General features: G+C 39.3%; 2 pseudogenes; one reads left to right on the top strand and one right to left on the bottom strand.

Annotated features, from left to right (window-relative positions):
- LOC129557401 (frizzled-3-like) overlaps positions 1–27,060 on the top strand; it is a 929,688-nt pseudogene that overhangs the window by 372,999 nt on the left and 529,629 nt on the right.
- Positions 11,233–12,152, bottom strand: LOC129557491 (olfactory receptor 4C11-like; annotated as a pseudogene).

Raw genomic sequence — 27,060 nt, 5'->3', positions numbered from 1 at the left:
TATTAGAATCCTCTCATCTCCAAGGGAAATGTGTTTCTTGAACTTGAGGTTTCTCAGGAGACAGAACTGGGTAGAGACAACTGACCTAAAACCCAGTCTTCAATGGGAGGCAAGAAAAAGGAAATTGTTCAGTTGGGCTTGAAAATTTATCTATTTTCTTTGTGGGAAAAAAAAGAGAGAGCGCTATGAGCTCTTGCTCCTTCAATTCTGATTTACTTTGAAGACAAATTATGCTCAATATTTGCAACATGTAAATTGTACTCCAAATAGATCAACTCTGTTTTCTGTCGCAGGACCTATGGGGACAGAAGATGCTCCATACATACCAACCCTTCCTAGAAGGCCTGAGTTAGACAATTCAAAACGGTCTGTAATACTGGCAGAAATTCTTACTCTGCTCTTAGAAATTTCTAGAATAAATAGGAAATATTCTCACTATTCTGGGTTAAAATTATCTCTAAATAGCCACATCCATTACCCCAAATCATTTCCTGACATAGCATATGAATTGAACATTTCCTCTTCCTCCAACATCTATTTCTGTTCAATTCAGTTCAGATGCTCAGTCTGGTCCGACTCTTTGCGACCCCATGAATTGCAGCACACCACGCCTCCCTGTCCCGGAATTTACCCAGACTCATGTCCATCGAGTTGGTGATGCCATCCAGCCATCTCATCCTCTGTCGTCCAGTCTCCTCCTGTCCCCAATCCCTCCCAGCATCAGGGTCTTTTCCAATGAGTCAGCTCTTCGCATGGGTTTCAGCTTTACCATCAGTCCTTTTAATGAATAGCCAGGACTGATCTCCTTTTGAATGGGATGGTTGGATCTTCTTGCAGTCCAAGGGACTCTCCAGAGTCTTCCAATACCACTGATCAAAAGCATCAATTCGTCAGCGCTCAGCTTTCTTCACAGTCCAACTCTCACATCCATACATGACCATGGGAAAAATCATAGCCTTGACTAGGTGGGCCTTTGTTGGCAAAGTAATGTCTCAGCTTTTAATATGCTATCTAGGTTGGTTATAACTTTCCTTCCAAGGAGTAAGCGTCTTTTAATTTCATGACTGCAGTCACCATCTGCAGTGATTTTAGAGCCCAGAAAAATAAAGTCAGCCACTGTTTCCACTATTTCCCCATCTATTTGCCATGAAGTGATGGGACAAGATTCCATAATCTTAGTTTTCTGAATGTTGAGCTTCAAGCCAACTTTTTCACTCTCCTCATTCACTTTCATCAAGAGGCTTTTTAGATAATTTTCACTTTCTGCCGTAACGGTGGTGTCATCTGCATTTCTAGGGTTATTGATATTTCTCCCGGTAATCTTGATTCCAGCTTGTGCTTCTCCCAGCCCAGCGTTCCTCATGATGTACTCTGTATATCAGTTAAATAAACAGGGTGACAATATACAACCTTGACGTACTCCTTTTCCTATTCGGAACAAGTCTGTTGTTCCATGTCCAGTTCTAACTGTTGCTTCCTGACCTGCATACAGGTTTCTCAAGAGGCAGGTCAGATGGTCTGGTATTCACATCTCTTTCAGAATTTTCCACAGTTTATTGTGATCCACACAGTCAAAAGCTTTGGCATAGTCAATAAAGCAGAAATAGATATTTTTCTGGAATTTTCTTGCTTTTTCCATGATCCAGCGGATGTTGGCATTTTGATTTGTGGTTCCTCTGCCTTTTCTAAAAACTGCTGGAATATCTGGAAGTTCACAGTTCTTGTATTGCTGAAGCCTGGCTTGGAGAATTTTGAGCATGACTTTCCTAGCGTGTGTGATGAGTGAAATTGTGGGGTAGTTTAAGCATTCTTTGGCATTGCCTTTCTTTGAGATTGGAATAAAGACTGACCTTTTCCAATCCTGAGGCCACTGCTGAGTTTTCCAAACTTGCTGGCATATTGAGTTCAGCACATTCACAATATCATCTTTCAGGATTTGAAATAGCTCAACTGGAATTCCATCATCTCCACTAGCTTTGTTCATACTGATGCTTTCTAAGACCTACTTGACTTCTCATTCCAGGATGTCTGGCTCTAGGTGAGTAATCACACCATTGTGAAGATGTTTTTTGATAATTTCTTTGCCGAGGCTTTGAAGGAAAAATGTCTTCACCCTTCCCACCCAACCCTGAAGGATTAGCTGAATGAGTCATTTAGTTCACTTAGTCCAGAATCACAGCAATCCATGAGGCTAATTAATCCCAGACAAGATTATCAAACGGAAGATTCTGCCCACAGAGCCCTCCTCACTTCCTACTCTGTCCTCTTGGGACGGCTTCCATTTAAGCTACTAAGAGCTCCACTTATGTACCCTACTCCAAGGAAAAACCACACTTTCAAAGTCACATGTAAGTCTAGACTACAAAAAGTCACCAAAGACTCTGTCCTTTAAGTCAGATCTTTCCTAATTACAGAAGCAGCTCTAAGTGTATGTAAAGGTTCAAATAGTTCGTTAGTTAGTTAGTTCAGTCGCTCAGTCGTGTCCGACTCTCCGCGACCCCATGAATCACAGCACGCCAGGCCTCCCTGTCCATCACCAACTCCCGGAGTACACTCAAACTCATGTCCACAGAGTCGGTGATGCCATCCAGCCATCTCATTCTCTGTCGTCCCCTTCTCCTCCCGCCCCCAACCTTTCCCAGCATCAGAGTCTTTTCCAGTGAGTCAACTCGTCGCATGAGGTGGCCAAAGTATTGGAGTTTCAGCTTTAGCATCAGTCCCTCCAATGAACATCCAGGATTGATCTCCTTTAGAATGGACTGGTTGGATCTCCTTGCAGTATAAGGGACTCTCAAGAGTCTTCTCCAACACCACAGTTCAAAAGCATCGATTCTTCGGCGATCAGCTTTCTTCACAGTCCAACTCTCACATCCATACATGACCACGGGAAAAACCATCGCCTTGACTAGACGGACCTTGGTCGGCAAAGTAATGTCTCTGCTTTTTAATATACTATCAAGGTTGGTCATAACTTTCCTTCCAAGGAGCAAGCGTCTTTTAATTTCATGGCTGAAATCAGCATCTGCAGTGATTTTGGAGCCCAAAAAAACAAAGTCTGACACTGTTTCCACTGTTTTTCCATCTATTTCCCATGAAGTGATGGGACCAGATGCCATGATCTTTGTTTTCTGAATGTTGAGCTTCAAGCCAACCTTTTCACTCTCCTCTTTCACTTTCATCAAGAGGCTTTTGAGTTCCTCTTCACTTTCTGCCATAAGGGTAGTGTCATCTGCATATCTGAGGTTATTGATATTTCTCCCAGCAATCTTGATTCCAGCTTGTGCTTCTTCCAGCCCAGCGTTCCTCATGATGTACTCTGCATATAAGTTAAATAAGCAAGGTGACAATATACAACCTTGACGTACACCTTTTCCTACTTGGAACCAGTCTGTTGTTCCATGACCGGTTCTAACTGTTGCTTCCTGACCTGCATACAGGTTTCTCAAGGGGCAGGTCAGGTGGTCTGGGATTCCCCTCTCTTTCAAAATGTTCCACAGTTTATTGTGATCCACACAGTCAAAGGCCTTGGCATAGTCAATGAAGCAGAAATAGATGTTTTTCTGAAACTCTCTTGCTTTCTCCATGATCCAGCGGATGTTGGCAATTTGATCTCTGGTGCCTCTGCCTTTTCTAAAACCTGCTTGAACATCTGGGAGTTCACGATTTACATACTGCTGAAGCCTGGCTTGGAGAATTTTGAGCATGACTTTACTAGCGTGTGAGATGAGTGCAATTGTGCGGTAGTTTGAGCATTCTTTGGCATTGCCTTTCTTTGGGATTGGAATGAAGACTGACCTCTTCCAGTCCTGTGGCCACTGCTGAGTTTTCCAAATCTGCTGGCATATTGAGTGCAGCACTTTCACAGCATCATCTTTCAAGACTTGAAATAGCTCAACTGGAATTCCATCACCTCCACTAGCTTTGTTCGTAGTGATGCTTTCTAAGGCCCACTTGACTTCACATTCCAAGATGTCTGGCTCTAGGTCAGTGATCACATTATCGTGACTATCGACGCGAGAGACGCCGGCCCCGGCGGCGCAGACGCGACGCGAGAGACGCCGGCCTGGGCGCAACGAACGACGCAAAGAGGTGCGGCCCTGAGGAGCTACCCCACGCCTGAGGCCAGGGCCGGCGGCCGAGAGGAGCTACCCCACGTCCAACGAGCTGTGGCTGCGCGGGCGCAGGAGGGCCGAGAGGAGCTACTCCGCGTTCAAGGTCAGGAGGGGCGGCCTTGAGGAGATACCCCTCGTCCAAGGTAAGGTACAGCGGCTGCACTTTGCTGGAGCGGCTGTGAAGAGATTTTCCACGACCAAGGTAAGAGAAACCCAAATAAGACGGTAGGTATTGCTAGGGGGCACCAGAGGGCAGACAAACTGAAATCATAATCACAGGAAACTAGCTGATCTAATCACATGGACCACAGCCAAATGTGGTCCCCTGGAGAAGGGAATGGCAAACCACTTCAGTATACTTGCCTTGAGAACCCCATGAACAGTAACAAAGGGCAAAATGATAGGATACTGAATGAGGAATTCCCCAGGTCGGTAGGTGCCCAGTATGCTACTGGAGCTCAGTGGAGAAATAACTATAGAAGGAATAAAGGGATGGAGCAAAAGCAAAACCAATACCCAGTTGTGGATGTGACCAGTGATAGAAACAAGGTCCGGTGCTGTAAAGAGCAATATTGCATAGGAACCTGGAATGTTAGGTCCATGAATCAAGGCAAATTGGAAGTGGTCAAACAGGAGATGGCAAGAGTGAACGTCGACATTCTAGGAATCAGTGAATTAAAATGGACTGGAATGGGTGAATTTAACTCGGATGACCATTATATCTACTACTGTGGGCAGGAATCCCTTAGAAGAAATGGAGTAGCCATCATGGTCAACAAAAGAGTCCGAAATGCAGTACTTGGATGCAATCTTAAAAATGACAGGATGATTTCTGTTCGTTTCCAAGGCAAACCATTCAATATTACAGTAATCCAGGCCTATGCCCCAACCAGTAATGCTGAAGAAGCCGAAGTTAATCGGTTCTATGAAGACCTACAAGACCTTTTAGAACTAACACCCAAAAAAGATGTCCTTTTCATTCTAGGGGACTGGAATGCAAAAGTAGGAAGTCAAGAAACACCTGGAGTAACTGGCAAATTTGGTCTTGGAGCACGGAATGAAGCAGGGCAAAGGCTAATAGAGTTTTGTCAAGAGAATGCACTGGTCATAGCAAACACCCTCTTCCAACAACACAAGAGAAGACTCTACACATGGACATCACCAGATGGTCAACACCGAAATCAGATTGATTATATTCTTTGCAACCAAAGATGGAGAAGCTGTATACAGTTAGCGAAAACAAGACCAGGAGCTGACTGTGGCTCAGATCATGAACTCCTTATTGCGAAGTTCAGACTTAAATTGAAGAAAGTCAGGAAAACCACTAGACCATTCAGATATGACCTCAATCAAATCCCTTATGATTATGCAGTGGAAGTGAGAAATAGATTTAAGGGACTAGATCTGATTGACAGAGTGCCTGATGAACTCTGGACGGAGGTTCGTGACATTGTACAGGAGACAGGGACCAAGACCATCCCCATGGAAAAGAAATGCAAAAGAGCGAAATGGCTGTCTGAAGAGGCCTTACAAATAGCTGTAAAAAGAAGAGAGGCGAAAAGCAAAGGAGAAAAGGAAAGATATAAGCATCTGAATGCAGAGTTCCAAAGAATAGCAAGGAGAGATAAGAAAGCCTTCCTCAGTGATCAATGCAAAGAAATAGAGGAAAACAACAGAATAGGAAAAACAAGAGACCTCTTCAAGAAAATTAGAGATTTCAAGGGAACATTTCATGCAAAGATGGGCTCGATAAAGGACAGAAATGGTATGGACCTAACAGAAGCAGAAGATATTAAGAAGAGGTGGCAGGAATACACAGAAGAACTGTACAAAAAAGATCTTCACGACCAAGATAGTCACGATAATGTGATCACTGACCTAGAGCCAGACATCTTGGAATGTGAAGGTTCAAATAGATGTAATCTAATTGAATTCTATCTTCATGACTTATGTTTCTGTGACTTTAAACAAGTTTCTTAACTTCTCCCAGTTTCATATTATAGAAAATGCTACTGTTAGATATATTAATTGTTATATAAAACCTGATGATACTGGTAAATATGACTAATGACAATGAAAAATAATAATTAAAATTTCTATAATTCCTATAGCATTTTGGAATCAGTCACTAGATAAAGGAAGGGATAAGACAAAAATGGAAACAAAAATGTTTTTATATATTTTTATATTTAAAAGAATTTCTTAAAGTATGATTTACATACAGTAGACTGCACCATTTTAAACATACAGTAAATAACTTATGACAAATATATACACTCACTTCATAATATTTATTCTTCCAATCTACGAACACGGTATATTTCTCCATCTATCAGTGTCCTTTCTGATTTCTTTCACCACTGTTTTATAGTTTTCTATATATAGGTCTTTTTTTTATTTAGGTAGATATATCCCTAAGTATTTAATTCTTCTCATTGCAACGGTGAATGGAATTATTTCCTTAATGTCTCTTTCTCTTTTCTCATTAATAGTGTATAGGAATGCAAGAAATTTCTGTGTGTTGATTTTATATTCTGCAACTTTACTATATTCATTGATTAACTCTAGTAATTTCCTGGTAAAGTCTTTAGGGTTTTCTGTGTAGAAGATCATGTCATCTGCAAACAGTGAGAGTTTTACTTCTTCTCTTCCAATTTGGATTCCTTTTATGTCTTTTTCTGCTCTGATTGTTGTGGTCAAAACTTCCAAAATTATGTTGAATAGTAGTGGTGAAAGTGGGCACCCTTGTCTTGTTCCTGACTTTAGGGGAAAAGCTCTCAGTTTTTCACCATTGAGGATAATGTTTGCTGTGGGTTTGTCATATATAGCTTTTATTATGTTGAGGAATGTTCCTTCTATTTCCGCTTTCTGGAGGGTTTTGATCATAAATGGATGTTGAATTTTGTCAAAGGCTTTCTCTGCATTTATTGAAATAATCATTAAAATGAGTATATTACTCAAAGTAATTTCTAGGTTCAATGAAATCCCTATCAAGCTACCAATGGTATTTTTCACAGAGCTAGAACAAATAATTTCACAATTTGTGTGGAAGTACAAAAAACCTCGAATAACCAAAGCAATCTTGAGGAAGAAGAATGGAACTGGGGGAATCAGCCTGCCGGACTTCAGGCTCTACTACAAAGCCACAGTCATCAAGAGAGTATGGTACTGGCACAAAGGCAGAAATATAGATCAATGGAACAAAATAGAAAACCTAGAGATAAATCCATGCACCTATGGACACCTTATCTTTGACAAAGGAGGCAAGAATATAAAATGGAGAAAAGACAACCTCTTTAACAAGTGGTGCTGGGAAAACTGGTCAGCCACTTGTAAAAGAAAGAAACTAGAACACTCCCTAACACTGTACACAAAAAATAAACTCAAAATGGATTAAAGATCTAAATGAAAGACCAGAAACTATAAAACTCTTAGAGGAGCACATAGGCAAAACACTCTCTAACATAAATTACAGCAGGATCCTCCATGACCGACCTCCCATAATTTTGGAAATAAAAGTAAAAATAAACAAATGGGACCTAATTAAAATTAAAAGCTTCTGCACAACAAAGGAAACTATAAGCAAGGTAAAAAGACAGCTTTCAGAATGGGAGAAAATAAAGCAAATGAAGCAACTGACAAAGGATTAATCTCAAAAATATACAAGCAACTCCTGCAGCTCAATTCCAGAAAAATAAACTACCCAATCAAAAAATGGGCCTAAGAACTAAACAGATATTTCTCCAAAGAAGACATACAAATGGCTAACAAACACATGAAAAGATGCTCAACATCCCTCATAATCAGAGAAATGCAAATCAAAAGCACAATGAGGTACCATCTCACACAAGTCAGAATGGCTGCTATCCAAAAGTCTATAAGCAATAAATGCTGGAGAGGGTGGCCACTATGGAGAACAGTGTGGAGATTCCTTAAAAACTGGAAATAGAACTGCCGTATGACTTAGCCATCGCACTCCTGGGCATGCTCACTGAGGAAACCAGAATTGAAAGAGACACATGTACTCCAATGTTCATTGCAACTCTGTTTATAATAGCCAGGACATGGAAACAACCTAGATGTCCATCAGCAGATGAATGGATATGAAAGCTGTGGTACATATACACGATGGAGTATTGCTACTGCTAAGTCACTTCAGTCGTGTCCGACTCTGTGTGACCCCATAGACGGAAGCCCACCAGGCTCCCCTGTCCCTGGGATTCTCCAGGCAAGAACACTGGAGTGGGTTGCCATTTCCTTCTCCAATGTGTGAAAGTGGAAAGTGAAAAGTGAAAGTGAAGTCGCTCAGTCGTGTCTGACCCTTAGCGACCCCACGGACTGTAGCCTACCAGGCTCCTCCATCCATGGGATTTTCTATGCAAGAGTACTGGAGTGACTTGCCATTGCCTTCTCCGATGGAGTATTTCTCAGCCATTAAAAAGAACACATGTGAATCAGTTCTAATGAAGTGGATGAAACTGGTGCCTATTATACAGAGAGAAGTAAGCCAGAAAAGAAAATACCAATGCAGTATACTAATGCATATATATGAAATTTAGAAAGATGTTAACGATAACCCTCTATACAAGACAGCAAAAGGAATACAGATGTATAGAACAGTCTTTTGGATTCTGTGGGATAGGGCGAGGGTGGGATGATATGGCAGCATGACATTGCAACATGTATATTATCATATGTGAAACGAATTGCCAGTCCAGGTTCAGTGCATAATACAGGGTGCTCAGGACTGGTGCACTGGCATGATCCAGAGGGAATTTATGGGGATGGAGGTGGGAGGGGAGTTCAAGATGGGGAAAACATGTACACCAGGGGCAGATTCATGTCAATGCATGGCAAAGCCTATACAATTTTGTTAAGTAATTAGCCTCCAATTACAATAAATATATAAAAACAAATGTATACACTCATGTAAATACCACCACATGACAGGAGATTATTAATTTTATTCTTCTAGTCAAATGACCAGATTTTGACTTTCTGTGTGTCTTCTCTTCATAATTATAGTCTTTATTTTTCCTTTTGCTCTTTATTTTTTGGTATTATAATATGGTTCCTTCTGAAGTAAGACAGAATATCAATCCCATGCCACTCTCCAGCCTCTGGTGGTTTATATATGTTTATACAATTATTTATTTATTAGTTCATTAGATACTTGACCATTTACACTATTCTAGGTGCTATTCTAGGCACTGGAGATGTAATAGTATTTTTAAGACACAAATTTCTACCATCATAAACGTATATTGTATTATACGTACCAGAAAATAAAATGAATAAACTGTATGACAGCTTAGGGATTATAAGTGCTAAGGAGAAAAATTAAGCAGAGATGGACGAACAGGAGACAGAGAAGGTTACTGGTTGGGCATTGAAATTTTATGAAGTAGTCTAAAGAGTCAATATTGAAGATACATTTTAATAATAAATCAAAAGTGTTGAAGGGATAAGCTATGAATATATCCAGAGGAAGGATAATGAAGAGACAGAAAACAGGCTTGCAAAGATTCTTAGAAATGATCACAGCAATAAGACCAGTTACCATCTTCGACCATTAAATTTTATTACAGAAAAGCATATAATCAGATCTTCCACACTTTGATTGTCAGAGTCTACATGTCCATGAGTGCTGAGATTCCCAAAGAGATATGCTCATGCAAAACATCTCAAAGTGGCATCATATGAGTTCATCCGCCACAGTTTACAGTGCAGTTTTCAGATCTATAGTGAAATCAGTCAGTGAGGTCGCTCAGTCGTGTCCGACTCTTTGCGATCCCATGGACTGCTGCACGCCAGGCTTCCCTGTCCATCACCAACTCCAAGAGCTTGCTCAAACTCATGTCCATCAAGTAGGTGATGTCACTCAACCATCTCATCCTTTCTCATCCCCCTTCTTCTCCTGCCTTCAATCTTTCCCAGCATCAGGGTCTTTTCCAATGAGTCAGTTCTTCCCATCAGGTGGCCAAAGTATTGGAGTTTCAGATATAGCAAAATAGTCTTGATTATGTTTATTCTCAGAGATAGATTCAATGTCTGTTTCCTTGTGGACTGGCTGCTACTATTGATACTCATTAGTTAACAGTACTCAAACAAGAATACAAATTTAGTCAGATGCATGAAAAATAAGTTTCTCAGGTGGCATAGAATCTGCTGCCAATACAGGAGATGCAAGAAATGCAGGTTTCATCACTGAGTCAGGAACATCTCCTGGATAAGGAAATGGCAACTCACTACAGAATTCTTGCCTGGAGAAACACATGGACAGAGGAGCCTCGCAGGGTGCAGTCCATGGGTCTCAAAACAGTCAGACACGACTGAGTGACTGAGCACACACACACGCATTATGACATTAGTTCTATTTTATTTGTCAGTTATTGCCTTTTTCATATGACCTCATCCGTGAGATGTTAGTTTTTATAATATAACTCTAACAGCTTTATAAAATCCATTCAGAATTAATCAAAGATTAGGGAAGTGTCCATGAATTTAAAATACAAAAACAAATATGTATAAAAAACTAAGAAATATGAAAATAATAATCAACATGATGAACAAAACATATTAATGTATATATAGATAAATTATGTATCAATACAGTGAATATCTTTGTTATAACTAAAATTATCTGATTTGAACAGGAAGTGAGGCGCTATTTCCCTGTACATAGTCAGGCAAAGGTAAAGCTAATTTTTAAGAGTATTTTAGAGACAAAATGGATGATAGAAATCAGGGACAAATTATTAAACTTGGATAAGAAATATAACAACAACAACAAACCAATACTGTACAAAATCAGAAGGAAAACCTATAGAAAGAACGGGATGTGGCTCACAAGCAGAAACATCAAAGTAGACAGCTAACATGAGGAGTGGCCTTGTGCCCCCACAAAGATGATGGAACTTCAGGTTCTCTCTCTGAGGCATTGGTTAAAACAATACAGGTTTTGCTGGGTGCTCACTCTGCCTATTTCCCTAAATGCCCCACTGGAACACATCTACACTGTCCACAATAGAATGAGAATACTTTCTCTTTTCCATCAATCCAATTATACTTAAACTCTGACAGAATTAACAGTTGGCATCTTCTGCTTTGCAATCTCGAGTCAGACTTTGTTGCACCATAATTTCTCATGGCCTGTTTGACTTCTGCGCTCCTCATAATGTAAATCAGAGGATTGAGCAAGGGTGTCACAATAGTGTAAAACACAGCCATCATCTTGTCCACTGGAAATACAGTTAGAGGGCGAGCATATATGTGTATGTATATGTATATACACGGTACAAAGAATAAGACAATAACAATAATGTGAGAGATGTGTGTGGAAAGTGCTCTGCTTCTTCCTTCTGTGCTACAGTTACTCAGAGAATGTAAGACGAAAACATAGGAGATTAGCAGCAGAATGAAACTCCCCAAGCATATGACCCCACTGTTAAACACTATGAGTAGGTTGATGACATAAGTATCAATGCAGGCAAGTTTCAACAACGGTTGCATATCACAGAAATAGTGATCAATAACATTGGAGCCACAGAAGGGTAATTTCAAAGCCAAGAGAATCTGTGCTGAAGAATGGATACAGACCCCCATCCAGGCCAGTTTCACCGGTGTGCCACAGACAGGATGGCTCATGACAGCTGTGTACAGCAGCAGCTTGCAAATGGCCACATAGTGATCAAAGGACATGAGGATAAGCCCCAAGATCCCCATGCACCCAAAGAAGTGAACTGAAAAGATTTGGGTCATGCATTCATTGTAGGAAATGACTTCTCAGATACAGAATCTGCAATCAACCTGGGGGCAATGGTTGTTGAAAAACAGGCATCAGCAAAGGATAAGTAGAAAAGGAAGAAGTACAAGGGCTCTGAAGTGTCTGGCTATTTCGTATGGTCATCACAATCAGGAAGGTTGCAACAGAGTCCCAAGGTATAGAGATAAGAAGATAACAGATACTACTTTCTCCTTTAGTAGACTCTGTGTTAACCCAAGCAGAATGAACTCATTCACATTACTGTTCACTTCCATGGTTATGGTGAATATAGAACAGGCACAGCTGAGAAGTGGTTCATCTGCAAAAAAAAAAAAAAAAAAGTTGGAGAAATGGTGACTTGGCAATTGCAGTCTATTTGGATGCAGAATTGCAATTTTTAGAATTCTCATTTCATTGAACATATAACTTGGTGTTTCTCAAAATTTTCATACACTATACTCACTCAGAATTTGTTTGTTTTTTTTATGTTAACAGACTTTAAACATCAGCATTGATTCAAGATCTTATGGGTTGCCTTTTTTTTTGGTGGGGGGAACTCTCAAGTGACTGTGCACTCTGCCATGATTTGAAAACTAGTGAATTTGTTTTATGATCTTGATCAGATCATTTTAGTGTCTTGATGCTCTTTCTTTATATGACAGAGAATCTAACAGATACATTATTAAGCATTGCATATGTGTATGATACATATATATGCATATAATGTGTATGCACATCAATTACTGATAATAATATCTGTATATAATTTAGAAATCATATATTTGGAGATTCTCTCCTGAGTGAATACATTTCTGGATTTGAACAACAGTTAGTAGCCATTATTCCTAATCTCTTCAGTATCTTTGTTGGGTTATACTTAAGAAAAAAGCTGATTTTTCCATCTTTAGGCTCCTTGCAGCTATAACTTTACCTTCATTGCCAGTTAGGGCACATGAGCTATTTGAGCAAATCATTGAGGCTAGCAATATTTTGGAAAATTGCTATATATATTTGATATAAACTATTACATATGTTAGATGTCTGCTAGTAAATTTCACATTCTGTGTACTCAACCTATTATTTCATTTTCTATATTTCTGTAACCCTTGTATTATTCTCCTTCATATCTAATTTTCCTACCACTGTCATCTAGAAGATGGCATTCTTTTAATTTTTTCTCTTTAAAATGTAAGTTTAAAAATGTATTTCAGAAATTCAACATAAAAATACATCTCCTTGCTCTCCTTTACTTTTTTCTTGTGTACATATATCTATATAATTTCAATCATCTTATTAATTTTCTGATTTTCCTTTTTTAATTTGAAAGTTTTTTCTATGTTAGCCAAACTGTATTTGTAGTGTAATTATCTGCCTAACAATTATAAATAAAAATGCTGTTAGTCACTCAGTCATGCTTGACTCTTTGTGACACCATGGACTCCACCAGGCTCTTCTGTCCATAGTATTCTCCAGGCAAGAATGCTGGAGTGTGTTGCCATTCCTTCCTCCAGGAGATCTTCCCAACCCAGATTTCAAATCCAGGTCTCCTTCATTGCAGACAGATTCTTTACCAGCTGAGCCACAAGGGGAGCCCAAAATTGACATATCAAAATCTATTTTCTTTTTTGTCTTTTTTTTATTGGAGGCTAATATGAGTTTGAGTGAAATCCAGGAGTTGGTGCTGGACAGGGAGGCCTTGTGTACTGTGATTCATGGGGTCACAGAGAGTCGGACACGAATGAGCGACTGAACTGAACTACTTTACAATATTATATTGGTTGGTTTTGCCATATATTGACATGAATCCACCCCGGGTGTACATGTGTTCCCATTCTTGAACCCCTCTCCGACCTCCCTCCTTTCCTTATCCTCCCTCTGAGTCATCCCCGTTCACCAGCCCCGAGAATCCTGTATCATACATCGAACTTGGACTGGTGATTCGTTTCACTTACGGTAATATACATGTTTCAGTGCCATTCTCCCAAACCATCCCACCCTCACCCTCTCCCACAGAGTCCCAAAGACTGTTCTATAGACCTGTGTCTATTTTGCTGTCTCGTATACAGGGTTATCATTACCATCTTTCTAAATTCCATATATATGTGTTAGTATACTTTATTGGTGTTCTTCTTTCTGGCTTACTTCACTCTGTACAATAGGCTCCAGTTTCATCCACCTCAATAGAACTGATTCAAATGCATTCTTTTTAATGGCTGAGTAATACTCCATTGTGTATATGTACCAAGGCTTTCTTATCCATTCATCTGCAGATGGACATCTAGTCCATGTCCTGGCTATTATAAACAGTGCTGCAATGAACATTGGAGTACGCGTTTCTCTTTCAATTCTGGTTTCCTCGGTGTGTATGCCCAGGAGTGTGATTGCTGGGTCATATGGCAGTTCTATTTCCAGTTTTTTAAGGAATCTCCACACTGTTCTCCATAGTGGCTGTACTAGTTTGCATTCCCACCAACAGCGTAAGAGGGTTCCCTTTGCTCCACACACTCTACAGCATTTATTGCTTAGACTTTTGGATAGCAGCCATTCTGGCTGGTGTGAGATGGTACCTCATTGTGCTTTTGATTTGCATTTCTCTGATTATGAGGCATGTTGAGCATTTTTTCATGTGTTTGTTAGCCATCTGTATGTCTTCTTTGGAGAAATGTCTGTTTAGTTCTTTGGCCCATTTTTTGATTGGGTCGTTTATTTTTCTGGGATTGAGCTGCAGGAGTTGCTTGCATATTTTGGAGATTAATTCTTTTTCAATTGTTTCATTTGCTATTATTTTCTCCCATTCTGAAGGCTGACTTTTCACCTGCTTGTAGTTTCCTTTGCTGTGCAGAAGCTTTTAATTTTAATTAGGTCCCATTTGTTTATTTTTGCTTTTATTTTCGATATTCTGGGAGGTCGGTCATGGAGGATCCTGCTGTGATTTATGTCGGAAAGTGTTTTGCCTATGTTCTCCTCTAAGAGTTTTATAGTTTCTGGTCTTTCATTTAGATCTTTAATCCATTTTGAGTTTATTTTTGAGTATGGTGTTAGGGAGTATTCTAGTTTCATTCTTTTACAGGTGGCTGACCAGTTTTCCAAACACCACTTGTTGAAGAGACTGTCTTTCTCCATTTTATATTCTTGCCTCCTTTGTCAAAGATAAGGTGTCCAAAGGTGCATGGATTTATCTCTGGGCTTTCTATTTTGTTCCATTGATCTATATTTCTGTCTTTGTGCCAGTACCATACTGCCTTGATGACTGTGACTTTGTAATAGAGCCTGAACTCCAGTAGGTTTGATTCCCCTAGTTGCATTCATCTTGCTCAAGATTACTTTGGCTATTCGAGGTTTTTTGTATTTCCCTACAAATTGTGAGATTATTTGTTCGAGTTCTGTGAAAAATATCATTGCTAGCTGGATAGGGATTGCATTGAATGTGTATACATTATTTTGGGTATTATACTCATTTTCACAATATTTATTCTTCCAACCCACGAACAAGGTATATTTCTCCATCTATTAATGTCCTATTTCATTACTTTCACCAGTGTTTTATAGTTTACTATGTACTAGTCTTTTGTTTCTTTAGGTAGATATATTCCTAAGTATTTTATTCTTTTCATTGCAACAGTGAATGGAATAGTTTCCTTAACTTCTCTTTCTATTTTCTCATTATTAGTGAATATGAATGCAAGGAATTTATGTGTGTTGATTTTATATCCTGCAACTTTACTGTATTCATTGATTAGTTCTAGGAGTTTTCTGGTAGAGTCTTTAGGCTTTTTTGTGTAGAGGATCATGTCATTGGCAAACAGTGAAAGTTTTATTTCATTTTTTGCAATTTGGATTCCTTTTATGTCTTTTTCTGCTCTGATTGCTGTGGCCAAAATTTCCAGAACTATGTTGAATAGTAGTGGTGAGAATGGGCACCCTTGTCTTGTTTCTGACTTTAGGGGAAATGCTTTTAGTTTTTCACCATTGTGGATAATGTTTGCTGTGGGTTTGTCATATATAGCTTTTATTATGTTGAGGTATGTTCCTTCCATTACCACCTTCTGGAGGGTTTTTATCATAAATGGATGTGGAATTTTATCGAAGTCTTTCTCTGCATCTATTGAGATAATCATATGATTTTTATTTTTCAGTTTGTTAATGTGGTCTATTACATTGATTGATTTGTGGATATTGAAGAATCCTTGCATTCCTGGGATAAAGCCCACTTGGTCATGTTTATGATCTTCTTAATGTGTTGTTGGATTCTGATTGCTAGAATTTTGTTAAGGATTTTTGCATCTATGTTCATCAGTGATATTGGCCTGTAGTTTTCTTTTTTTGTGGGATCTTTACCAGGTTTTGGGATTAGGGTGACGGTGGCCTCATAGAATGAGTTTGGAAGTTTACCTTCCTCTGCAATTTTCTGGAAGAGTTTCAGTAGAATAGGTGTTAGCTCTTCTCTAAATTTTTGGTAGAATTCAGATGTGAAGCAATCTGGGCCTGGGCTTTTGTTTGCTGGAAGATTTCTGATTACAGCTTCTATTTTCGTGCTTGTGATGGGTCTATTAAGATTCTCTATTTCTTCCTGGTTCAGTTTTAGAAAGTTGTACTTTTCTAAGAATTTGTCCATTTCTTCCAAGTTGTCCATTTTATTGCCATATAATTGCTGATAGTATTCTCTAATGATCCTTTATATTTCTGTGTTGTCTGTGATCTCTCCATTTTCATTTCTAATTTTATTGATTTGGTTCTTCTCCCTTTGTTTCTTGATGAGTCTGGCTAGTGGTTTGTCAATTTTACTTACCCTCTCAAAGAATCTGCTTTTGGCTTTGTTGATTTTTGCTATGGTCTCTTTTGTTTCTTTTGCATTTATTTCTACCCTAATTTTTAAGACTTCTTTCCTTCTACAAACCCTGGAGTTCTTCATTTCTTTCTTTTCTAATTTCTTTAGATATAGACTTAGGTTATTTAGTTGACTTTATTCTTGCTTCTTGAGGTGTGCCTGTATTGCTATGAACCTTCCCCTTAGCACTGCTTTTATAGTGTCCCAGAGGTTTTGGGTTGTTTTGTTTTAATTTTAATTCATTTCTATGCATATTTTGATTTCTTTTTTGATTTCTTTTATGATTTCTTCGTTATTCAGCAGCGTGTTGTTCAGCCTCCATATGTTGGCATTTTTAATAGTTTTTCTCTTGTAATTGAGATCTAATCTAACTGCATTGTTGTCAGAATACATGAATGAAAATATTTCAATTTTTTTGAATTTACCAAGGCTAGATTTATGGCCCAGCATGTGATCTATCCTGGAAAAGGTTCCGTGTGTACTTGAGAAAAAGCTGAAATTCATTGTTTTGGGGTGAAATGTCCTATAGAGATCTGTTAGGTCTAACTGCTCTATTATATCACTTAAAGTTTGTGTCTCCTTCTTAATTTTCTGTTTAGTTGATCTATCCATAGATGTGAGTGGGGTATTAAAGTCTCCCACTATTATTGTGTTATTGTTAATTTCCCCTTTCATCAGTTCAGCTAGGTTAAGTTCAGTCGCTCAGTCATGGCCGACTCTTTGCAACCCCATGAATCACAGCACGCCAGGCCTCCTGGTCCATCACCAACTCCCAGAGTTCACTCAAACTCATGTCCATTGAGTTGGTGATGCCATCCAGCCATCTCATTCTCTGTCGTCCCCGTCTCCTCCCACCCCCAATCCCGCCCAGCATCAGACTCTTTTCCATGAGTCAATTCGTTGCATGAGGTGGCCAAAGTACTGGAGTTTCAGCTTTAGCATCAGTCCCCTTTCATACTTGTTATTAATTGTCTTACATATTGCCATGCTCCTATGTTGGGTGCATATATTTTTATAATATTATATCTTCTTCTTGGATTGATCCTTTGATTATTATGTAGTTTCCTTCTTTGTCTCTTTTCACAGCCTTTGTTTTAAAGTCTATTTTATCTGATATGAGTATTGCTACGTCTGCTTTTTTTTGGTCTTTTTGTGCTTGGAATATCTTTTTCCAGCCCTTCACTTTCTGTCTGCATGTGTCCCTTGTTTTGAGGTGGGTCTCTTGTAGACAACACGTATAGAGGTCTTATTTTTGTATCTGTTCAGCCAGCCTTTGTCTTTTGGTTGGGGTATTCAACCCATTTATGTTTAAGGTAATTATTGATAAGTGTGATCCCGTTGCAATTTTATTTATTGTTTCGGGTTTGAGTTTATACACCATTTCTGTGTTTCCTATCTACAGAAGGTCCTTTAGCATTTGTTGGGGAGCTGGTTTGGTGATGCTGAATTCTCTCAGCTTTTGCTTGTCTGTAAAGCTTTTGATTTCTCCTTCATATTTGAATGAGATCCTTGCTGGGTATAGTATTCTGGGCAGTAGGTTATTTTGTTTCATCACTTTAAGTATGTCTTGCCATTCTCTCCTGGCCTGAAGAGTTTCTGTTGAAAGATCAGCTGTTATCCTTATGGAAATCCCCTTGTGTGTTATTTGTTGCTTTTCCCTTGCTGCTTTTAATATTTGTTCTTTGTGTTTGATCTTTGTTAATTTGATTATTATGTGTCTTGAAATATTTTGCCTTGGGGTTATCCTGTTAGGGACTCTCTGTGTTTCTTGGACTTTGGTGATTATTTCCTTTCCCATTTTAGGGAATTTTTCAACTATTATCTCCTCAAGTATTCTCTCATGGTCTTTAATTTTGTCTTCTTCTTCTGGGACTCCTATGATTCGAATGTTGGGGAGTTTAACATTGTCCCAGAGGTCTCTGAGATGTCCTCATTTCTTTTCCCCCTCTCTGTTTCATTTATTTCTACAATTCTATCTTCTAGCTCACTTATCCTGTCTTCTGCCTCTGTTATTCTACTGTTTGTTCCCTCCAGAGTGTATCTGATCTCATCTATTGCATTATTCATTGTATATTGACCCTTTTTTCCCCTCCAAATCCTTATTAAACCCTTCTTTCATCTTCTCAATCCTTGTTTCCAGGTTATTTATCTGTAACTCCAGTTTGCTTTCCAGATTTTGAATCATTTTCACTATAACAATATGAAATTCTTTATCAAGTAGATTCCCTATATCTTCCTCTTTCGTTTGTGTTGGTGGGCATTTATCCTGTTCCTTTACTTGCTGGGTATTTCTCTGCCTCTTCATCTTGCTTCCATTGCTGTGCTTGGGGTGGCCTTTCCGTCTTCTGGCAGTCTGTGGAGTTCTCTTTATTATGTAGTTTCCTCTCTGTGGGTGAGGTTGGACGGGTGGCTTGTCAACCTTCTCTGGTTAGGGAAGCTTGTGTCGGTGTTCTGGTGGGTGGAGCTGGATTTCTTCTCTCTGGAGTGCAATGAAGTGTCCAGTAATGAGTTTGAGATGTCAATGGGTTTGGAGTGGGTTTGGGCAGCCTGTATATTGAAGCTCAGGTCTATTCTCCTGTGTTGCTGGAGAATTTGTGTGGTATGTCTTTCACTGAAACTTGTTGACCCTTGGGTGGTGCCTGATTTCACTGTATGTATGGAGGCATTTGATGAGTTCCTATCGATTAATGTTCCCTGGAACAGGAAATCTCTGGTGTTCTCAGGATTTGGACTTAAGTCTCTGCCTTTGTTTTTCGGTCTTATTCTTGCAGTAGGCTCAAGACTTCTCCATCTATCACTTCCAAAGAAGTTCCTTCTGTTTAAGCTCTTCTGTTTGCTGGTCTCTTCAGTGTCTGATTCCCGTCTTGACACAAGGGGGCAGTGGTGGACACTTTTATAGGCTCACCTGTTCAATTGTGCTATGGGGAGGGAGGAACGCTACTAAAAAAATATCACTGGCTTCTGTGGAGCGTGCTCTCAGTGTCTCAGCTACACTGGGATTGCCCCCACTCATGGCATGTGTGCTTTCCCTGTTTATGCTTCTCAGGCTCTAGGTTGCTCAGCCAGGAACTGTCTGAGGCTGGCGCTGGGTTGTATGCACTTCCCAGGTCTAAGCCACTCAGGTTCAGGTACTCGGGTACTCCACAAAGGCGCAGACTTGGTTGGACCTGCGTTTTGTGCCCTTCCCCGGTGTGAGAAGTTCAGGTGACCAGGTGTTTGGCAAGCGTGGTCGCTGCAACTTATCGCCTCCCCAGTCCCTGCTGCTTGGTTTTCTGGTTGTACAACTGGCGCACCTTCTCAGGCAGATGTTGACTGGCCCAAAACCAAGAAGTCTTGGTTAGCAACAAAGCTACTCTGCAGCTTGGTATTGGAAGCCTCTCTGGGGCTGCGATTGCCCGCTTCTGGCTCTGGCTGCCTTCCCCTTCCTGTCTTGGTGGGGGATGGGCCATCCGCAGCTGGCTAGCTCTGTTCAGTCCTTTGTTCTGTGAGCGGGTCTGGTGGTGTCTTAGGTTGGGGCTTTTCACATGGTAGCTATCCCACAGTCTGCTTAGGTATCTCCAGTTAGCACCCTCAGGTTGCCCTCGGGTCATTCAGGCCCAGTCCTCACTCTAAGCGATGCAGCCGCGCCTCCCTGCCCAGCCCCCACTTGCTAGTGTGGGGTGCGGGCGGTTGCATGGCTTCTCCACTGAGAGTTACCTCTGGGCACTTAGTCTGTGGGTTTTAACTATTTATTTCTTTTTTCTCCCGCTTATGTTGCCCTCTGAGGTTCCAAGGCTCACCACAGACTCACCAGTGAGTGTTTCCAGGTGTTTGGAAACTTCTCTCTTTTTTTAAGCCTCCCTTCCCAGGACGGAGCTCCTTCCCTCCCTCTTTTGCTCTCTTTTTATCTTTTATACTATTTCCTACCTCCTTTAGAAGACAATGGGCTGCTTTTCTGGGTGCCTGATGTCCTCTGCCATCATTCAGTTGTTTCGTGGGATTTACTCAGCGTTCAAATGTTCTTTTGCTGAATTTGTGGGGGAGAAAGTGGTCTCCCTGTCCTATTCCTCCGCCATCTTCCTGTCTCTCCCACATCAAAATCTTAAAATATAAATTCTACCATTTATTTTTTGTTTTAACAAATTTTCGTCTTAATTAAAATATTTTCAATAAATTCTTCTCATATAGCTTGTGCTTATTTTAATATTTTAATCAAATATATGCCCAGGGGATTTTTTTTTAAAATCACATGGACTGTAGCCCACCAGGCACCTCTGTCCACGGGATTTTCCAGGCAAGAATACTGGAATGGATGGCCATTTCCTTCTCTGGGGGATTTTTCTGACCCAGGAATCGAGCCCACATCTCCTGCATTGCAAGCATATTCTACCACTGAGCCACTTGGGAAGCCCATAATTATTGACACTATTCTCAAATAATCTTTCAATTTGTTTGTTTTATTATTTATTAGAAAATTAATTATTGCATGGATATATCTGCATAATAAAATTTCCAAAGCTGCAATGTATTACAAGGTGAGAAAATTGCCCTTCAAAAATTCATATTAACCAATCCCATGGTGGTGTTAGTCACTCAGTCCTGCCAGACTCTGTGACTCCATGAACCCAACCAGGCTCCTCTGCCAATGGGATTCTCCAGGCAAGTGGGCTGCCATTCCCTTCTCCAGGGTATCTTTCTGACCCAAGGATAAAACCCAGGTCTCCTGCATTGCAGGCAGATTCTTTCCCATCTGAGACACCAGGGAAGCCCATAAACCAGAAGTAAAAGTCAGTTCCTTACACATTCTGCTGGGTTTTCAGACATATAGGTATAAATCTATATATGTGTATGTATATACACATACGTGAAATATTTTAATGTACAAATTAGGTCATTTTCCATTGCTTCTAAAACTATAACAGTATGACACAAATTATAAATAAAAAAATAATGAGGCATTATTATATTTGCTTAGTTAATACAGTTAAAATTATGAAATATATATTTTGATTAGCAATAGAATATAACATTTTTGTATATTTTAATTTCTTATATTTCATTTATTTTGAATTTTGTATGCTATGTCTATTTAATTTTTTATATCTATAAGTTTTGAGCTCTTTTTTTCAACATTATGCAATAAACTCTATCAATTTTATTTTATTTTTTTTAATTTCTTAAATTTATTTATTTTAATTGGAGGCTAATTACTTTACAATATTGTATTGGTTTTGCCATACATTGACATGAATCTACCCCAGGTGTACATGTGTTCCCCATCTTGGATCCCCCTTACACCAAACTATATCAATTTTAAATTCGTGTTTCCATTTTAGTCAATCATGCCTTTAAAATTTAATATCAAATGAAACACATTTTAACATGAATTTTGACATACATTTCCTCTTTCTGATTAATCATCAAATCTTTAGTGATTCAACAACACTATCAACTCAGTCATCAAATGTGTACTGAGAACATACTCATATCTAGAGTCAACTTACAGAGCATGAAAAGATGTCCTCAACCTCCTCACAACGATGTTGGAGGGATGCCATTTCTCTATTAATATTCTTAATCATTAAAAAGCTACACACAACTCTGCGATAATACTGAGTGAATTTTAACTCCATATCAGAAAGATCCTAGAAAATAAGTTGATGGATCGTTAAAAGTTTAAACATGGGAAATAAGTGAAATTAAGGCTTTAATTGAGTCAAACTGCAATTTCCAACAAAGTTCTCTGAAAATTAAATATTCAAAAAGTTTATAAAGGGTTTCCCTAAGTAAGAAAAATATATCAGTATCAGTAAATCAAACTATTTAACTCTAGTAAAGTTAAATATCTAAATACAATTAGGTTTTCCTTGCACTTGAGCTAAAATAATGTTATTTCACAATGAGAAATTAGAAATATCACAATAATTACAAACTCTGATTGGAAGTTGCAATTTTCTCTGCTGATTATTAAAAAAAGAAAATAAATCAATGATTATTTAATTTTAATATATTAGGTTTCCAGTAAGAGATAAAAACAAAAGAGAGGGAGCCCTTTGCTGTGAGAAGAAGAGTTAGAAGAGTGATTAAATATTTATAGAAAGGGAACATGCATTCCTTTAGGAAAAATAGACATTCCCATCATTAAAAACTGCACTCTCATTAAATCCAAACTTTTTAAAAGACAAATTTTGGGTAGGTAACAGAAAACCATGACTTCCAGTTCAACAAATTCTATTTTATTTTAAGTAAGCAAAGAGTAGGTTTAGGGACATAAAAACAGGAAAGCATCATTGAAGGATGCATACATTAGTTTAAATCAATACTATCTGAGAATTTTATTATTGAATTCAGCCATTATCTCCAAACTTTTCTGAGAGGCAACCACGCTGCCTCTTTGATTTGGGAGGGCATCATGGTAGAATGTCTTTTTCCTTCCTTGATCCTTACAGTTTACTTTTACCTGCTGCTGCTAAGTCACTTCAGTTGTGTCCGACTCTGTGCAAATCCATAGACTGCAGCCCACAGGGCTCCCCTGTCCCTGGGATTCTCCAGGCAAGAATACTGGAGTGGGTTGCCATTTCCTGCTCCAATGCATGAAAGTAAAAAGTGAAAGGGAAGTCTCTCAGTCGTGTCCAACTCTTAGCGACCCCATGGACTGCAGCCTACCAGGCTCCTCTGTCCATGGGATTTTCCAGGCAAGAGTACTGGAGTGGGTTGCCATTGCCTTCTCTGATTACTTTTACCTACTGAACTGTTAACCAATTCAAATATATTTGGTGCCAAAATTTTTCCATTCTTCCTAAGTTAAATAACCATCTGCCTCTATTTCCTATGTTCCATATATATGTGCGTATGTGTATATATATGCCTATGTATGCATATATGATTAAATAAGGCAATTCAGGATTAAATATTATTCTGTTTCCATAATCTTATCATTCAAACAAGTTTTTGCTTGTTCTACTTCATCTGACATACACATTTTTTTTTGCAAGGCAACTGGATTGGCCATATGATCCATCCATTTCTAGTTACAAAGCATGACCTGTGATACAGAGTGTTTTAATTAAGGCACTTAAGCTAGAACTAGAAAGGGCTGTTACTACATAGCTTCTCTCTCAGCATTCACCCTCATCTCATGTAAAATATCTGATTCTAATCATCACATAGATTGCATCTTAGAAAAGAGAAATCATGAGTCATGAGAGAAGGATAGCAATTGATATCTTAAATTTCTGTCCTGACTCCAAAACCAAGCGCATTAAACTGCATGCTGAGGCTAATATTAAAGCAAAAGCAAAAAAAAAAAATAAGATCTAACTGGAAAATGGTGAAGAGGAGGAAAGAAACAGACTAATGTAGTCAGAATAGGAGAGAGTAGTGAGCAGTTACCAGGGAAAGAAGAGTCGGGAAGGAGAGCAACCATCTTAGAGAAAGTCGTTTTATCTGAGATTTAACCCCACAGTTCGGCTTCTTTCTTCCTGAACAACCATGCCATCAGTTACTCCAATTAAAGAAATATTGCTGTGTGTCGTCTCAAGGGTTGTCAAGGATCTTGAAAACCCAGGTGTGTAGAAACGGGAGCCCAATTTCATACTCTGTCCCAGAAGTATCAGCACTGACCATAGACCTTGAATCAGGAGCTCCCCAAGAGAGAAACTTCTGCCAAGCTGGCCTTCATTCTGTGTGTTGCGTCCTCTGTGAGCAGAGATGCCTTTGAGAGGTAGTTCAGCCAAGTGCTGAGTCCAGGGAAAGCCTAGGAAGCCTGAACCACCATAATTCTTCATTGGTAGAAACACTCCCCAGGAGCTCTGTCATTTAGTAGAAGACACATTGAGTATGGATTCCAAGAAATCAGTGTTTAGGGTTCAGATGGTAAAGAATCCGCCTGCAATACAGGAGACCTGGGTTCAATCCCTGGGTTGGGAAGATCCCTTGGAAGAGTGCAACTCACTCCAGTATTGTCGCTGGAGAATCTCATGGACAGAGGAGCTTGGCAGGGTACAGTCCATGGGGTCAGAAAGAATCAGACATGACTGAGAGACTAAGCACAGCACAGAAGAAAAAGTTTCAGACAGATTGAAAAAGAACGTGAATTATGTGAAGCTTGAATAAAATGCACAAACTATACTTCATTGAGATTTATCATTGCCTGTGATCACAAGTGATGATGGGATGTAAAGAGTTTATGGAGAAAGGGAACTCTTCATGTAGCCCTAATTCACACAGCTCCTTCCTGGAAACACTGGGTCAGACAGAACAGCAAGGTCTGTATTGGAACAGAGAGAATGCTCTGAAAATGGAGTGAATTTTTTAATTCGGTTCTTGGAAACTTAACTGGAGTAAACTATTCCTACTCTCTGAGACACAAATGCCTCTGTGGCTAGCTTCCTTCCCACTGTATCTCTCTCTCTTTTTTGGTGAAAAATCATGAGGCTAAGTATTTTATCTATGCTGTACTGAATATTTATAGAAATTCAACAAGAGTTTGCAAATGCTTAAGGTAGCCTTTAAGCCTCAGGAACTCCAAGGAAACTATTTCTTCCAAACCAGTCCCAAGGAATATGTAATGAGCTACCTAGCTCAAACAGTCCAAGGGCAAAATTAAACCTTGGGGACAATTGGTTAAAATTCAACTCATATGACTTGGTTTGAGGCAATTCTATACTCTTTCCCAAAATTTTTCCTTAAGTCCATCTCTTCTAGAAGCTTGGAAGTCTTTGAAGGCAGTTGAAAACCCGTAGATGAAATATGCATTGTTAACTACTCTTGTTTGTGCTATATCAACATGTGAACTGGTTTCCCTGGTGGCTCAGATGGTAAAGCATCTGCCTGCAATGCGGGAGAGCAGGGTTCGATCCCTGGGTTGGGAAGATCCCCTAGAGAAGGAAATGGCAAGTCACTTCAGTACCCTTGCCTGGAAAAGTCCATGGGCAGAGGAGCCTGGTAGGTTAGAGTCCATGGGGTCACAAAAGAGTTGGACATGACTAAGTGACATCACTTTCACTTTCAAAGTGTGAATTATAGTGATCATCAATATCAAAGGGCTAATGTCAGCAATAATTACAGTTCTTTGGCAAACCTGAAACATTAATATGTTAATGTTTTTCTTTCATTATTTATTTATTTTTTAAATAGAGGTGATTTACAATGTTTTGCTATTTTCAGTTGTACAGCAGATACATTAGGTTGGGCAAAAAGTTCATTTATATATATATAATTTATATTTACATATATATATATTTACATATATGTAAAAGCTAATCTCTAAGACAGTTTTGTTTTCCCTCCAGAAATATTTTCCAGAATATCAAATGAGTACCAAGAAGTGATAGCAATTATTTTCATTATTTTTTGATTTTTAGATTCTCATTTAGCATAAAATTCAAATTGCCAAACCAGAGTTCATAAGTGATCTAAGAAAGAAAACTAAATTATTTCCTGGAACTGATGCTATTTTTTATAAAATTACATTACTTTCAGTTCAGTTGCGTTCAGTCGCTCAGTCGTGTCCGACTCTGCGACCCCATGATCCTCAACATGCCAGGTCTCTCTGTCCATCACCAACTCCCATAGCCTACCCAAACCCATGTCCATTGAGTGAGTGATGCCATCCAGCCTTCTCATCCTCTGTCATCTCTGTCTCCTCCTATCCCCAATCCCTTCCAGCATCAAGGTCTTTTCCAATGAGTCAACTCTTCGCATGAGGTGGCCAAAGTATTGGAGTTTCAGCTTTAGCATCAGTCCTTCCAAGGAACACCCAGGACTGATCTCCTTTAGGATGGACTGGTTGGATCTCCTTGCAGTCCAAGGGACTCTCAAGAGTCTTCTCCAGCACTACAGTTCAAAAGCATCAATTCTTCGGCACTCAGGTTTCTTCACAGTCCAAATCTCACATCCATACATGACCACTGGAAAAACCATAGCCTTGACTAGACAGACCTTTGTTGGCAAAGCAATATCTCTGCTTTTTAATATGCTATCTAGATTGGTCATGACTTTCCTTCCAAGGTGTAAGTGTCTTTTAATTTAATGGTTGCAATCACCATCAAACAAGAATAGAAGCTGACAAAAATAAGTAATACCGTCTAATAGTTACTGTTATGATGCCTGTTAAATAATGCAAAGGAAGCAATTGTTCAGAGGTAAGTGGCTAGGAAACAGTCCATGTTAGATCTTATTACCCAGTTTTACTGGTAGGAAGCCCATGCTTAAAGAGATAAAATTAAAGAAATAACAGATACTGGCTCTGGAGTTTTAACCCAGAACCTCTGACTCCAGCATGGAAGTGACTGACTCTACAGGGAAAGAAGCAAACATTTTTCTAGCAAGAGTTTCAGAGCAGGAGGGGCTTCTCTAGAGTCTCCATTATCTGT

Source organism: Moschus berezovskii, chromosome 26 (genome assembly GCF_049115385.1).
Source record: "Moschus berezovskii isolate FMDL1 chromosome 26, NW_MosBer_1.0, whole genome shotgun sequence".
Lineage (NCBI taxonomy): Eukaryota > Metazoa > Chordata > Mammalia > Artiodactyla > Moschidae > Moschus > Moschus berezovskii.
This window is presented reverse-complemented; position numbering and strand designations above follow the sequence as displayed.